Source organism: Stigmatopora nigra, chromosome 10 (genome assembly GCF_051989575.1).
Source record: "Stigmatopora nigra isolate UIUO_SnigA chromosome 10, RoL_Snig_1.1, whole genome shotgun sequence".
In the NCBI taxonomy this organism is placed as follows: Eukaryota; Metazoa; Chordata; class Actinopteri; order Syngnathiformes; family Syngnathidae; genus Stigmatopora; species Stigmatopora nigra.
Window position 1 is genome coordinate 1,372,764 of NC_135517.1, and position 15,075 is coordinate 1,387,838.

At 36.8% G+C, this 15,075-nt stretch overlaps 1 long non-coding RNA gene across 1 annotated transcript in view; it reads right to left on the reverse strand.

The window, feature by feature from the left end:
- Nucleotides 1–853: 853 nt before the first annotated feature.
- The window catches only part of LOC144202811 (uncharacterized), a 48,690-nt gene continuing 34,468 nt past the window's right edge, over nt 854–15,075 (reverse strand). Inside the window, exon 4 of the long non-coding RNA XR_013327562.1 lies at nt 854–946. This is a non-coding gene — a long non-coding RNA (uncharacterized LOC144202811). The remainder of the gene's footprint in view (nt 947–15,075) is intronic.

The window sequence follows — 15,075 nt, forward strand, 5'->3', positions numbered from 1 at the left end:
GGACCGCTAACGACAATGACGCATTCCGCTAACAAGATAGCGAGTAAAGATGGAGTCCAATAACGGACCCCCACAGCCCCCAAGCATGAATTAGCATTTTTCATGCGGAAAGGCTAGCTTGGCGAACTCTTGTCAACTTGGAGATGCTATCCGTTTATATTTAGATAGTATACGAAACGCGGGGAAGCCCAAGGGGAATGGACAAAGTGTTTTCCTTATCATCATTGGCTCTGGAACATTTTAGCACCTTAGCGGCTAACGGGACTTGGTGTTCTTTCGATGCTGGAAATGGAATGGAAAAGGCTAGAAATGTCAGGGGCTAACATCATTTTAAATCAGTGTCTGCTGAGCTTTATTGAGCCGTGGCATTTGGTGGAAATGGGAAAAAAATGGGGAGGAAATCTTTTAGGGATCGGTCAGTTTGAAGGGGTTGTGTAGGGGATGGTTGTTTATTTTAAGGTAATATATTTTTTGTGTTTTTTGGCAGAATGTTGTGGTAATACAACAACAAAAAACAGCAAGAAAAATTTAAATGTTTTGATGGCATGGATTAATAAGAGTAAGATAAGGTTGTTACTGTTTTTAACTTTTAAAAATGTATTATTTATATTATTTGGCTAATTTCAGGAGTGATTGTGAATGTTTAAAAGCCATTGAAGGTTTTTAGTCAAATAACAAACTGTTTTTAAAATATGTATATAAGTGTAGTCTTATTTAGATTTAAAATCGTTTTAAAAATATGTTAAAATAGAGTACCTAAGAGAATATTATGTTGTTTTTGTAAGTTTAAAAGGCACATTATAAAGAAAACCAATAAAAATGGACGTGAAAGTCTGCTTACCTGATTGAAAGAAAACGGAGTTTTCTGATTGGATGATTGACATGATGCTCTTCTTTTTTGATTGGATTGGTTCCTTAAACTGGCTTTTTGTGGTTTGGGTGAGTCCTGAAATAAAAAAAAATACGGGTTTGAAAAGTCCATTTTGCCAATGCTACAATAAGACAGAACGATTAGCAACAAAAATACACTTTCTATCATCAATATTATAGTTTCCAGAAGTTTTAATTCATCTAGTATGCATATAAATGTACAACAATACATGTACAACAATACAACAGTACATGTACAACAATACAACAGTACATGTACAACAATACAACAGTACATGTACAACAATACAACAGTACATGTACAACAATACAACAGTACATGTACAACAATACAACAGTACATGTACAACAATACAACAGTACATGTACAACAATACAAAAGTACATGTACAACAATACAACAGTACATGTACAACAATACAACAGTACATGTACAACAATACATGTACATGTACAACAATACGTGTAAGACAATACGTGTACAACAATACGTGTACAACAATACGTGTACAACAATACGTGTACAACAATACGTGTACAACAATACGTGTACAACAATACGTGTACAACAATACGTGTACAACAATACGTGCACATGTACAACAATACGTGCACATGTACAACAATACGTGTACATGTACAACAATACGTGTACATGTACAACAATACGTGTACATGTAAAACAATACGTGTACATGTACAACAATACGTGTACATGTACAACAATACGTGTACATGTACAACAATACGTGTACATGGTCAACAATACGTGTACATGGTCAACAATACATGTACATGGTCAACAATACATGTACATGTACAACAATACATGTACATGTACAACAATACATGTACATGTACAACAATACGTGTACAACAATACATGTACAACAATACATGTACATGTACAACAATACGTGTACAACAATACGTGTACATGTACAACACAATATGTGTACATGTACAACACAATATGTGTACATGTACAACAATATGTGTACATGTACAACAATACGTGTACATGTACAACAATACGTGTACATGTACAACAATATGTGTACATGTACAACAATATGTGTGCATGTACAACAATATATGTACATGTACATATACATATAAGTCGTACATATACATACAAGTCTAAGCGTATTAACATACGCGCATACATTGTAAAGTTTCCCATGACCTTCCCTACTGAACACTCCACATCCGTGAGGGTTCGCGGGGGCGTCGTTCACCACCCTACAGCCTCCTCGCGTTGAACGATTTAATGACACGCTCAATATCACAAACAATGTCATCAGAAGTAAACAATGGCCGCCTCCTCCTCCTCCATAATTGTTACCTCATTTGCATGAGAAACGTCCAACCCGCGGGTTAAAAAAACGCACTTGTTTTGATTCCGCCAACCAACAACAACGTCAACAACAACACGCGACCTTCAAACGTCGCCATCGGAACGCTATCACACCATGGTAGCGTCGGCGAAAGGACAGCCGGCGCCGTCTAGATACGTATCGCCGTTTCGGGGTTCGCCGACTTTCGATATCAAGTCCAACGCCGCGATATTAACCTTTGGGAAGCACGTTTTTTTTTTTTGTCTTCGCCGGCGCCACCGCCAATCCATTATCGCTCATTAGGTGGCGGCGTTCTCGGGCAAACGGCGCTTTGATCAAATTACCCGTGAAAAAGACACGGCGGCCTCTACTACCGCCGCAGCCCCGCCTTTAACTCTTTTCAATTTCATGAAGTCGGTCGGCGTAATTGATTCGGGGGCCGGCTGGCGTCGATCCATCAACGCCGCCGCCCGTGTTACACCTCGCGGAGGAGCGAGGGGGGGTGCCGGAGCTCTTCCCCCCTTTAGATCGTGGGTGCGACTAGTAACAACGGGCCTCTTGAGTCGAGTGGTTTGCGTGTGGGTGTGAGTGTGTGAAATGTTGGCAGTGTTTTGTTGTGTTGTGTTTCCCATTATCACCTCAGGGGGAACTTGACTAAATTGGATGGATTGGACTTGAGTCAGGCACAGTACGTTGTTTTTGGGTGGAAAGTGGAGATAAAAAGTGAGGTTTTAGTGCCAGATGTTGGATGGGAAGGCGGGCGGTGAGTGGTGGTTGGCTGTTTTGTTTTGTGGTGGGGTGTTTTGGTGGGTTTTGATGAGGAAAAATGGTTAAAATGATGATGAGTAGAATTGGAGGTGGATTTTTGGGAGATTTTTTTTGGGGCGGGTTGAGGGGTTAGAAGGTCGGACTTACTGCTCTGGGGTCCTGGGTTCAAATCTAGGTTGGTTAATCTGTGTGGGGTTTGCTGGGTTTTTTTTACCTGAATTTTTACGGCAAAATTTTTACCACAGAATTTTTTAGACAATTTTTGCAAAAACTTTTGCGTACATTTTTGTGGGAATTTTTGTAGCCATTGTTTGCTGACTTTTTTGCAGCAATTTTTGTGACTGAATTTTCATAACAAAATTTTAGCTACAGAATTTTTGCAACTTAATTTATATAACATTTTTGCAACTTAATTTTTATAACATTTTTGCAACTTAATTTTTATAACATTTTTGCAACTTAATTTTTATAACATTTTTGCAACTGAATTTTTGCAACTGAATTTTTGCAACTGAATTTTTGCAACTGAATTTTTGCAACTGAATTTTTGCAACTGAATTTTTGCAACAGAATTTTTGCAACAGAATTTTTGCAACTGAATTTTTTGCAGATTTCTTTCACAATTAACTTTTTTTGACTGATTTCATTCTCGCAACCCATAAATTTCCAGCCCATAATATTTAGCAACTACATTTTTTTGAAACTCATATTTTTGAACAAAAATAACCTCCCAAAAATGGCCTGAATGCGACCCGCTAACCAAACTGAGTTGGACACCCCTCCCTCCGCATTTTTATTTGTTTATTTTTGTCTTAGATCTCACGTCACGTATCCATCAAAGTTTTGAGGAAGAAAACTCAACTCCCATGGAAACTCACGTAGGAGGAATTTGCAAATCTCCTCTTGAACGGCGGCGGAGGGCCGGCGCTCCTCCTCGGTGATTAAAGGGGAGATTGAGGCGCCATTGCGGGGCGCGTGGAGAGCCTCATTACGATGCGCTCGCATGTGGTTGCAAATAGCCTCGACCGGGAGCTCTAATCCCGGTTGTGCTTAACGAGGGGGCGGCCATACTCTCTCGATGGGTCGGACCGGACGCCGGGATTTGGACAAATGCGCCACGTCTCTCTTCAACCTGATTGAGGGATGATGAGGAGACGGAGACGATGTCCCAGGGAAAATAAATAGCTAAAAAAACAATGTCCCTTTTTCGATTTTGAGCAATAATGCCGTCGTTTTGGTTATCAAGAGAAAGCAGCGTGGGCTATCGAGTTTTTTGTTGAAATCAGCGGCGGGATTTGGAGTTGAGAACAAGTGTTTACAATCTCAAAGACATTTTAGTAATAAAAACCTTGACATACGAGTGCCTTGACATATGAGCAATTTGAGATAAGAGTAATATTTTGGGCAAATAATTGTCTTGAGATATGAGTGAAATTTTGGAGCAAATAATTTTCTTGAGATATGAGTGAAATTTTGGGGCAAATAATTTTCTTGAGATATGAGTAACATTTGGGGCAAATTATCTTGAGATATGAGTAGAATTTTGGGCAAATTATGTTGAGATACGAGTAAAATTTTGGGAAAATTATCTAGAGAAACGAGTAAAATTTTGGGCAAATATTTATCTTGAGATATGAGTGAAATTTTGGGCAAGTAATTATCTTGAGATACGAGTAAAATTTTGGGCAAATAATTATATTGAGATAGGAGTAAATTTTTGGGCAAATATTTATCTTGAGATACGAGTAGAATTTTGGGCAGATAATTCTCTTGAGATACAAGTAAAAATTTTGGGCAAATAATTATCTTGAGATACGAGTAAAATTTTGGGCAAATCTCTTGAGATACAAGTAAAATTTTGAAAAATCTGAGCGGCGCAACAAAATGTGGGCCTCATTTAAGCTTCTTGTGCGTACCCTAGTGAATACTATTGTCATTATTTGCCTCTATCCAATAAAAAACTGTCTTAAAGCAGAAGGCCGCAAAAAACTACAAAATAAAAACAGACAAAGTTGAGTGTAACAACATTTCAAGGCATTCAAAGTACTCCCACAATAAAATGTCATCTATGTATTAAAAATGTGAGACTCAGAGTGCAAGTGCATTTTATAACCTTTGAAATTGTGAACAAGCAAAAACATTGACGCCGCGGATACGCATGTCAAGGACAAACAAACCTTGGGCGGGGGAGGGGGCGGAGCTAAAATATGCTTGTGTTTGTTGTGCTTGTCTAAAATCTCCTCGACTGGTCGTCAGCACGACGAGCTCACTTCAACAAATACCTGACCTTGCATGAGAGAAGGAAAAAAATGCAGAAAAATGCACCAAATTCAACGTTTTTTGACCAAAAAGTTTAGGAATGAAATGGGATAACGTATTCATAATGTGGAGTTATGAAGAAGCCATTTTTTTGTATTAGTGATGGTCAGTGCTTTATAGTTTTGGGTTTAAAAGCCCATCATTTAAAGATGAAAATAAAGATTATTTTTTTCTATAATGGTTGACATTTTCCTGCATTTTATAAGTTCAAGATCAAGTTTAAGTTATTTTATACATAAATGACTGAGAATTTACATGAAATAACCTTGTTCTCTGACCTGGGTGCTGTAATAGGCTAAATAGCAAAAATACCAAATAATTAGCATAAAAATGCTAAATGAAAATTGCAATGGATACTAACGACTTGCTAATTTACTAAGCCCAAATCAACATGAAGTAACCCCAAACTCAGTGACCCCCAAGCTCAACATGAAGTGATCCCAAATCAACATGAATTGAACCCAATCTCAACAGTGACCCAAAACTCAACATGAAGTGACCCCAAATCAAAATGAAGTGACCCCAAATCAACATGAAGTGCCCCCAAATCAACATGAAGTGACCCCAAACTCAACAGCGACCCCAAGCTCAACATGAAGTGCCCCCAAATCAACATGAAGTGAATCTGAATCAACACTAAGTGACCCCAAATCAAACCTAGGTGACCCCAAATCAAACCTAGGTGACCCCAAATCAACACTAAATGACCGCAAATCAACACTAAGTGACCCAAATCAACAATAAGTGACCCCAAATCAACACTAAGTGACCCAAAATCAACACTAAGTGACCCCAAATCAACACTGTGACCGAAATCAACATGAAGTGGCCCAAAATCAACACCAAGTGACACCAAATCAACACCAAGTGACTCTAAATCAACACTAAGCAAGCCAGAACAACACAAAGTGACCCCAAATAAACACTAAATGACCCCAAATCAACATTAAGTGACCCCAAATCAACATGAAGTAACCCCAAATTCAACATGAAGTGACCCCAAATCAACACCAAGTGCCCCCAAATCAACACTAAGAGCCCCCAAGTCAACACTAAGTGACCCCAAATCAACACTAACTGCCCCCAAATCACCAGAAAATGATCCACAATCATCCAACAGTGACCCAGAATGCCTCCAAAGTCTGAAACAATGATATAAAGTGGTCCAATTTTCCAAAAGTTGAAAGGCTTCCCACGCAATTTCCCGAGAAAGGGCCTTTTCAAACGTCCTTCTTTTCAAAGTAAAAGTCCACCGAGCAAAGCGCACATGATTGGAATGCAGCCCAATCTTTTGGAGTACGTGTCTGAGTATCTGTGGAACAATAGCGTGATACCTAATTGAGAGAAAATTCATTTTTCATGGCTACCATTTCCCCCAGGAGCACACTGCTTTTCTTTCATTCTTTCATTCTTTCTTTTATTATTTTATTTTTTCTACTTTTTTTTTCTTCTCCCCCATTAATTCGCTTAATACATTTTCATCCTCCCGGTTGCCGGGAGACCGCCGGCCGGCATCACGGCGCTCGTTGCGCCTTGACATAGTGCCCGTCCTCTCCCGCTCTCACGTTAGCCAAACGATAATTCACGCCGTAAAGGCGAGGTGTCCAATTTTTTTTTCTCCTCCCTCCGAAGGCCGCTTTCCGGGGCTGCCAAATACTACAAATCTTCCTATTCATTCATTTTCTGAACCACTTATCCTATGCCAAATACTACAAATCTTCCAGTCATCTTTTTTTTTTAACCATCTATCCTCAAAAGGGTCACTAGGGGTGCTGTGTATAAAGTCGTTCATTTGAAGTACTAGTTTCTTTAGACAAAGTAGTAGTTTGTGTTGCACAAAGTATAAACTCGTTCACATGAAGTACTCGTGTGTTTATAAGTAGTAGCTCTTTTGCTAAAAGTATAAACTTGTTCACATGAAGTACTAGTTTCTTTACACAAAGTAGTAGTATGTGTTGCACAAAGTATAAACTTGTTCACATGAAGTACTAGTGTGTTTACAAGTAGTAGCTCTTATGCTAAAAGTATTAACTTGTTCACATGAAGTACTAGTTTCTTTACACAAAGTAGTAGTTTGTGTTGCACAAAGTATAAACTTGTTCACATGAAGTACTAGTGTGTTTACAAGTAGTAGCTCTTATGCTAAAAGTACTAACTTGTTCACATGAAGTACTAGTGTGTTTATAAGTAGTAGCTCTGATGGTAAAAGTATTAATTTGTTCACATGAAGTACTAGTGTGTTTACAAGTAGTAGCTCTTATGCTAAAAGTACTAACTTGTTCACATGAAGTACTAGTGTGTTTATAAGTAGTAGCTCTGATGCTAAAAGTATTAACTTGTTTACATGAAGTACTAGTGTGTTTATAAGTAGTAGATCTTATGCTCAGAGTATAAACTTGTTCACATGAAGTACTACTGTGTTTACAAGTATTAGCTCTTATGCACAAAGTATAAACTCGTTCATGTGAAATACTAGTTTATGTACACGAAGTAGTGGTTTGTGTTGCATGAACTATAAACACGTTACAAACTAGTTTGTTTACATGAAGTAGTAGCTTGTATGCATGAAGTATAAACTTGTTCACGTGAAGTACTAGTTTGTTTACACAAAGTAGTAGCTCGTGTGCGCAAAGTATAAACTCGTTCATTTGAAGTACTAGTTTGTTTTCACAGTAGTAGCTTGTTTCCACAAAGTATAAATTTGTTCATATGAAGTACTAGTTTGTTTACACAAAGTAGTAGATTGTATGCAAAAGTATAAACTCATTCACGTAAAGTACTAGTTCATGTACACAAAGTAGTAGCTGGTGCGCACAAAGTACAAACTTGCTCACGTGAAGTACTAGTTTCTTTGCACAAAGTAGTATTTCATTCAGGTAGAGTACTATTCTGTGTACACAAAGTAGTAGCTCATATGCAAAAAGTATAACCTTGTTCATTTGAAGTACTAGTTTCTTTGCACAAAGTAGTATCTCATATTGCCCAAGTATATATTCGTTCAGGTAAAGTACTACTCGGGGTACACAAAGTAGTAGCTCATATGCAAAAAGTATAAACTTGTTCATTTGAAGTACTAGTTTGTTTACACAAAGTAGTGGCTCGTATGAAACAAAGTATAAACTGGTTCTTTTGAAGTACTAGCTTTTTACACAAAGTAGTGGCTCATGATATGAAGTAAAAACTCATTCTTTTTAAGTACTAGTTTCTTTAAACAAAGTAGTAACTTCTATGCAAAAAGTATAAATTTGTTCACATAAAGTACTGATATGAAGTAAAAACTCATTCTTTTGAAGTACTAGTTTCTTTAAACAAAGTAGTAACTTCTATGCAAAAAGTATAACCTTGTTCACATAAAGTACTGATATGAAGTAAAAACTCATTCTTTTGAAGTACTAGTTTCTTTACACAAAGTAGTAGCTTGTATGCAAAAAGTATAAACTCACTCATATAAAGTACTAGTGTGTTTACATGAAGTAGAAGCTTGTATGCGCAAAGTATATACTTGTTAGGGTGAAGTTGTAGTACTAGGTTGGGGTTCCTTCTGAAATAGCCCAAGTGGCGCCTCATTGCGGTCCATTACGTGGCTCATCGACCGTGTTTATTCGGGCGCCACGCCGCCACCGCCGCCACCGCCGCATTTAAACGCACTGGCTTAGTAAACGGCGGGAATGAAGACAGATGAGCTGTTTGTTAAAGACACAAACTTGCGTACAAAAACAAACAAAAAAAACAACATGTTCAGTGAGTGAGTCAATGTTATTTGAAGAATTTGCTTTCTTTCTTCTTTATTAAACTAAATTAAGGCCAAAGGTATCAAATCGATAACAATATTTCAGCTTGACATCATGGCTTAAACATTGTAAATAAATATGAATCTTTATTTTTTAATAATAATGAACAGAATGGCCTTGTGGGGGAGTGGTTAGCGGGTCAGACTCACAGTTTTGAGGTCGAAGGTTTGTTTTTTGTTGTAACAAAAAGTTATTGATGGACTACCGACAAATATTGCTATAAAAATATACAATTTATGTATTTTCTCGCATGTTAGGAGCCTCCACGTATAAGGCATACTCTTAAAAATGCTTTAAAATTGTTGAATTTTACAATTTCTCACATATAAGTCGCACCACGTATAAGCCGCACCCCTAAAAATGTTCTAAAATATTCCCAAAATTTTTTTTTTGCGTTTTACCTGTTAATATTTTCTCTATTTTGAAATAAATGACCATATATTCTTGCAGTATTGTACATGTCAAGTCTAATTTATGCGCATATAAGCCGATACTCATTTTTCTGAGCAACAAATACGGCTTATACGTGAGAAAATACGATACGTTTATTTATATAAAATATACATATTTTTTTAATTCTTTGCAACCTTCATAACTAAAAAAAATTGGATTTTTTTTATTTATTTTAATATTTTTTATAAAAATAATCTTACAATTCAATGATCAAAGAAAATAATTTAAAAAACCTAATAATTCCCAATCTGAATCGAAAACTAAGATTCCTTTATTTGTAGTTCTTCCCAGTTAGCCTTCATGCTAACCATGCTAACACCATTTAATTAGCCTACCATTTAGCCCACATTTAGCATTCCGACCCGAACACACACAAAAATAGAGTACTTAGTCGGCGCTTTCTTCCGTATCGAAGTAGCGTCACATTTTACGTGGGTTAATAAACGCCTCGTAAGTTTCGAGCGGTCGCACAGCCGTTCCGCGGTTGGACGCGGCCGGACACGCCGACAGCTGGCGTGTTCGCCGGCGCCCCCCCTAGAAAGTGCCTTTTAGTGCAATTACATGGCTTTCTACACATCAATTAGCAATCCAATTAAGTGTTGATGTGATGAATAGCGTGGCGGAGGACGGAAGAAGCGAGGGATCGGGCTAATAATCATCCCCACCATTACGCCGATCAGTCAGCGGCTGAGGAGACATGCCAAGGTTATCAATTAGCGCTTGGGCGAGAAGGATGGACGCCGCCGTGTCCTACACGCCGGGACGCAAAGTCGTCGCTAAGCTACTTTGGGTGTTTTCCGGCTATTGGGCGGGGCTGGATGTCCAATTTGATTTGAGTGGGAGGGTTGGAGAATCAACCAAAACGAGGAAAACATTTAATATTCTCAATTAAAATGTATTTTTAATATTTTTTAATGATGTATTTATTTATTTTGTTACATGTTTTAAAGTAGGGTGGTTGAGTGGTTAGCGGGTTGGGGTTATAGTGGGGGATTTGGGTTCAAATCCAGGTTGGTATACCTGTGTGGAGGTTGCATGTTTTGGGCTGGGTATGTGTGGGATTTCTGCGGGTACTCCAGGTTTCTTCCCGTATTTCAAATACATGCATGCTAGGCTAGTTGGCTAATACTAAATTGCTCCTAGCTATGATTGTTTGTATGTCTCATAGTGCCCTGGGATTGGCTGAAAACAATTTTGGGTGGCCCAAAGTTAGGCTTCAGCACCCCCAGAGACCCTAGCGAGGTTAAAATGGTTCCGAAAATGAGATGAGATGGTTTATTTATTGTTGCAAAATGTTTTAAGTCAATATAAATCACTATTTTGGTAACTATTTATATATTTTTTGAACATATGATTTGATTATTGGTTAATTTATTGTGTGACATTTTTTAGAAATAATAATAAATTACTGACTTTTTCCATTTTTATTCACTTTAAAGTCTTGAGTTACATTACATCTCATTTTAATTAAAAACTATTCGAAAAACTTCTAAAAGGTCTATAATGATTACGTTTTGGACGGTGTATTTATTTTATTATTATTATAATAACTCCCTTTCAAAATGTATTGGACGCCTCGTGCTATCCATATCAGTTCAATTTGGGGTCAAAAAGGTCAAGAAAATGGCTTCCTAAGACAATCATGCTAGTTTAAAACCAACTGGGTTCTAAGATGGAGCCCTGAGGAATGCCTTTAGAGTATTTTTTGACAGAATTTGAGTATTTTTTGAAAGAATTGGAGTATTTTTTGAAAGAATTTGGGTATTTTTGAAATAATTTGAGTATTTTTTGAAAGAATTTCCCAGCAAAATCTTGTTTAACAAAAAAAACATGGCCGCCTCAAAAATGTTAATTTTCCGACAAAATAAAAACAAATAAACCGTTAGCTTAGCATATTCCAATTCCTGTTTTACGGTACAAAATGACATTTTAACGGTCCTTTCCCAAAACTAAGTTAGTCGGAAATTCATCATCAGCAGAGGAAAAAAATAAATAAAAAATAAATAAAAAATAAATAGAGAAATAAATAGTCCCTGACGATGAATGAAATTGTCTGCCCGACCTCCCGCATTTGCCTCTCCCCTTGTTAGCCGTGGTTCCGGTGTCTTTTTCCAACTCATTATTTTCCCGGTGTTGACGGAAGCCGCCCACACGCTGGCGCGCTGTCAGAAAAGCGGCTGCCGGCCCTCCCTTCCATCCCCGAATCTCGGGAGTGAGCTACTTGTCCACCTCCACCTCCTCCTCCGTCTCCATCGAGCCCGAGGCCTGGATATCTCGGACTAAAGATGTTCTATTTGGCTCTGGCGACGTGGACGTTGGTGAGCCCAGCTCGGTCAATTAGCGCTCACGGCTATCCAAATAAGGCGCGATTGGCTCTATTGCTTCCATCCCGTATGCTAATTTGAGTCGGAACACATGCATCTCCCAATGGGGGGGCCTCCGCCGGAAGAAGTCTTGGCATCCGTTATCTGCCCTCCTTGCGCAAATACTCTGCGATATTTGACTTTAATCGTGTTTTTTTCCATTATTGTGGCTGCTAACCACTTTAGTGACTTTTGCTACCTATTTTTTTATGTGACCACTTAGTTGACTACTCATTATTGGGCCTACTTATTTTTTGATCATTTACTTATCATCTGCTTAGCATCTACTTAGCATCTACTTAGCATCTACTTAGCATCTACTTAGCATCTACTTAGCATCTACTTAGCATCTACTTAGCATCTACTTAGCATCTACTTAGCATCTACTTAGCATCTACTTAGCATCTACTTAGCATCTACTTAGCATCTACTTAGCATCTACTTAGCATTTACTTAGCATTTACTTAGCATTTACTTAGCATTTACTTAGCATCTACTTAGCATCTACTAATCTACTAATCTACTAATCTACTAATCTACTAATCTACTAATCTACTAATCTACTAATCTACTAATCTACTAATCTACTAATCTACTAATCTACTAATCTACTAATCTACTAATCTACTAATCTACTAATCTACTTATCTACTTATCTACTTATCTACTTATCTACTTATCTACTTATCTACTTATCTACTTATCTACTTATCTACTTATCTACTTATCTACTTATCTACTTATCTACTTATCTACTTATCTACTTATCTACTTATCTACTTATCTACTTATCTACTTATCTACTTATCTACTTATCTACTTATCTACTTATCTACTTATCTACTTATCTACTTATCTACTTATCTACTTATCTACTTATCTACTTATCTACTTATCTACTTATCTACTTATCTACTTATCTACTTATCTACTTATCTACTTATCTACTTATCTACTTATCTACTTATCTACTTATCTACTTATCTACTTATCTACTTATCTACTTATCTACTTATCTACTTATCTACTTATCTACTTATCTACTTATCTACTTATCTACTTATCTACTTATCTACTTATCTACTTATCTACTTATCTACTTATCTACTTATCTACTTATCTACTTATCTACTTATCTACTTATCTACTTATCTACTTATCTACTTATCATCTACTTATCTACTTATCATCTACTTATCATCTACTTATCATCTACTTATCATCTACTTATCATCTACTTATCATCTACTTATCATCTACTTATCATCTACTTATCATCTACTTATCATCTACTTATCATCTACTTATCATCTACTTATCATCTACTTATCATCTACTTATCATCTACTTATCATCTACTTATCATCTACTTATCATCTACTTATCATCTACTTATCTACTTATCTACTTTTCATTTACATATCTACATATAATCTACACATAATTCACATAGCATTTACATATAAATTACATATCATCTACATATAGTCTACATATAATTCACATATTATTTACTTATCATTTACATATCATCTACATATAATCTACATATAATTCACATATCATTTACATATAATTTACATATAATTTACATATCTACATATATTCTACATATAATTCACATATCATTTACATATAATTCACTTATGTAGTATTTATCATTAACTTATCACTTATCATTTACATATAATTTACTTATATAGTATTTATCATTAACTTATCACTTATCATTTACATATAATTTACTTATATATTATTCATAATTAACTTATCACTTATCATTTACATATCATTTACTTATAATTAATTTTTAAAGATAAAAAATAATTGACTTAACAATTTAAGTATTATCATTAGACTTGTATAATGACAATAAAAGCATTCAATTCAATTTTAAATTTGAAATTCATGTCACACAAAAAAAAAAATTCATCTGAATAAAATACTTTATCGAGGCCCCGCCCCCTCCATTTAAAATCCAATATTTTTTTCAATTTAATCTACCGTAAAATCATCACAAAGCCAAGAAACATCTCTTAAAACGCGGGTGTCTACTTTGCAACCCGCCAGATATGCAAAACTCCCGTGTTAAAAATCCCAAATAAGCAAGACAAGTGTTCTCTATCCGGGAAAAACGACGGGTGCCGTTTTTCACCCCCGAATGATTGGTTTTGCGGGAACGGGAACACGACTCTCACCGGACGCTTGCCTCTCGCAAAGCTTCCCTTTACAATGAGCAAAAAAAAAAAAAGAACCTATTTAGCGGTGTTGCATGGGAAATAAATGACTACAGAGAGGTCATAAAATTGCACGAGGGGCATCGTAAAAAAACGCACCCATATATTTTCCGCTCGCCGGGGCTTTTTCCATCGGCCTATCGGGGCCCGGATTGCTAAATCTAGCGCTAAATGGGGTTCATTCCCCAACCGAATGAGAACAGCCGGCTGGCGAGAAGAAAGATGGAATGGCGGATAACTAAATTTCCATTTATTTGGCTTTTTTAGACCCGCGGAAAAGCCGCCGACTTGTTTAAAAGGAAGTCTTGATGACTCCATCTGCTCTTTGACTTAAATTAGGGTTGTAAACAACAAAATCGGAGCTCTAAAATCATTTTTTCATTCATTTTTTCGACCGGTTTAGCCTCACAAGGGTCGCAGGGGGTGCCGGAGCCACCCTGAATGGATGGGCAGCCAATCAAATGGCACAAGGAGACAAACAACCAATCAGAATCATAGCAAAGGACGATTTAGCGTATAATTAGCTTAGCATGAATGGAATTTATAATGTGGGAGGAAACTAGAGTACCCGAAGAAAACCCACACAAGCCAAGGGAGAACATATAACGGATTCGAACCCAAGACCCCAGAACTGCGAGGCCGAAATGGTATCCACTTTATGCACCGGTTCACAAATTCATGTTTTAAATGCCAAATTAAATAAAATTAAATTAATTCTGTTGTTGTTGTTTTCCCTAATTCCCGCACCATAGTAGCTTGAAATTATGGGATGCCATTTACTGCAATAGACGTCCAATTTGTTTGAATGGTGAGTTTTGCTTGAGTAAAAAAAAGCTTTTCTCAGGTTACACCTGCTAAAAATAAATAAATAAAAAGCAGCTCGGAATGTTTGATTCTGGTTGTGATGTCACAATTG